Raw genomic sequence first — 2,552 nt, 5'->3', positions numbered from 1 at the left:
CAAAGGAGATGATAGCTGAGCAAATGGCACAAGTCCTCCGGGATACATTGCCAAATATGCTTAAAGAAATGTTGGGTGACAGAGTTAAAGACAACGAAAATGGAGAGGAGGAAAGTGTTCGACATGAGAACACTCAAGCCACTGGAAGGGTGGAAGTATCTCGTAAAGAGAAGGCGGAGTCGCCCATCAACGGAAGAACGAAATTGACAACAAAGGAGAGAGGATGCAGTTTTAAAACATTCAAGGGCATCGGGCCGAAGGAATTTAAGGGAAAAGAGGGCCCAGTTGGCCTGATGAACTGGGTAACCAAGATGCAGAGTAGCTTCAAGATTTGTAGATGCGCGGAAGATCAAAATGTTACCTATGCTGCTACAACCTTTGTGGACTATGCATTGCATTGGTGGGAGACTGAGTGTGCAATCAGAGGTGATGAGGGCATTGCTGCCATGACGTGGGAGCAAATGAAAAAGATGATGATAGATAAGTACTGCATACAATCGGAAATGAACAAACTAAAATCAGAATTTCTGAGGTTAAAGCAAGGCTCGATGTTGGTTCAAGAATATGTTAACGACTTTCTTGAAAAAGCAAGATTCGCCAGTTACCAGGTGGCTACCGAGGAGAGGAAGATAGGTCGTTTCAAAGACGGCTTAAGAATCGAAATCAAACGGTACGTAGACATGACTAAGCCGACCACTTTTGTCCAAGCCGTAGAAATGGCGAAGGTAGCAGAGGAGAACAACGCTAGGGAGAACTATGATAGAAGGGATGTAAAGAGAAGATGGGAAGGGTCGAACAAGTCCGACAAGAAACCAAAATGGACTCCGTCTATGGCAAAAACACGAAGCGAGGGACTCACAGTTCCCCAATGTAACAAATGCAACAAGAGACATAGGGGAGAGTACAGAGTGGGGAGCCTGACGTGCTACAAATGTGACAAGCCTGGGCACACCGTGCGAGAGTGCCCAGAAGGAAAAACTTGTTACGAATGTGGGGCTACGGGACATATAAGACCTGACTGCCCAAAACGTCGGAATAGTGTGACACCCCACAAGAAGACAGCGAATAACGGATTTGGAAGGAGACCGGAAAATAGGAAGGAGCTACCTAAGGGACATGGCCGAGCTTACAACATGACCTTGGAGGAGGACAAGGAAACGCCCGATGTCGTATCCGGTATGTTCCCTATCAATAATGTGTATGCACATGTATTATTTGATTCGGGTGCAAATGGTAGTTTTGTGTCTACCACCATCTGCCACTATCTGAATAGCAGTGCCTGTAGGCTAGACAAAACCTACACTATAGAAACAGCCGACGGTAGTCAGTGTAATGTAGACGAAGTATTTGATAAATGCACAATTGTTATAGATGGGAAGGATTTCCCCGTTAGGCTTATGCCAATGTGCTTAGGAGGTTTTGACGTAGTCTTGGGGATGGATTGGTTGTTCAACAATCATGCGCAAATAGTGTGCAATAAAAATATGATCAAGATTCAAACTCCGGAAGGAGAAACAATTCATGTTTACGGTGATCGAAAGAAGTGTTGCGTAGGGTTGATCAATGCAATTAAGGCAAATAGGTGTCTACGGAAGGGATGTGTGGCTTACTTGGAATACGCCATCGACGCCAAGCTCGAAAAGAAGATAATACAAGATGTTCCAGTGGTGAGGGACTACCCAGAGGTATTTCCGGATGAATTATCAGGAATACCACCGGAACGTCAGGTAGAGTTCCGAATCGATTTGGTACCAGGTGCGGTACCAATCGCAAGGGCGCCTTATCGTTTAGCCCCAACAGAAAAGCAAGAGCTGATGAAGCAATTGCAAGAACTCTTAGATAAAGGGTTTATCAGACCAAGCTCATGGCCAGGGGGAGCACCGATTTTATTCGTCAAGAAGAAAGACGGCACGATGAGGATGTGCATCGATTATCGGGAGTTGAACAAAATCACGATAAAGAACAGATATCTACTGCCGAGAATCGACGACCTTTTTGATCAGTTGCAAGGAGCCAGCTGTTTCTCGAAATCGATTTGAGGTCGAGTTACCATTAGTTGAAGGTGTGAGAAGAGGACGTGTCGAAGACCGCTTTTAGGACTCGTTACGGACACTACGAATTTGTGGTAATGCCGTTTGGATTAACAAACGCACCTGCGGCATTCATGGACTTGATGAATCGAGTTTGTGGACCGTATTTGGACCAATTTGTCATAGTCTTTATAGACGACATTTTGATCTATTCGAAAAATGGGAAGGAGCACTAACAACATTTAAGGTTGATTCTTGAATTACTAGCAAAGGAGCAATTGTACGCCAAGTTCTCAAAATGCGAGTTTTGGTTGCATGAGGTACAATTTCTCGGTCACGTAGTCAACACGGAAGGGATCAAGGTGGATCCGGCTAAGATTGATGCAGTTATGAACTGGGAATCACCAAAGTCAGTATCGGAGATCCGAAGTTTTCTAGGCCTAGCAGGGTATTACCGAAGGTTTATCCAAGATTTCTCCAAGATAACAACGCCTTTGACGACACTGACGAAGAAGTCGGTTA

Source organism: Cynara cardunculus (assembly GCF_001531365.2).
Source record: "Cynara cardunculus var. scolymus isolate 2C chromosome LG 6, CcrdV1, whole genome shotgun sequence".
Taxonomy (NCBI): Eukaryota; Viridiplantae; Streptophyta; class Magnoliopsida; order Asterales; family Asteraceae; genus Cynara; species Cynara cardunculus.
The sequence above is the reverse complement of the archived record's forward strand: the minus strand, read 5'-3'. Positions refer to the sequence as shown.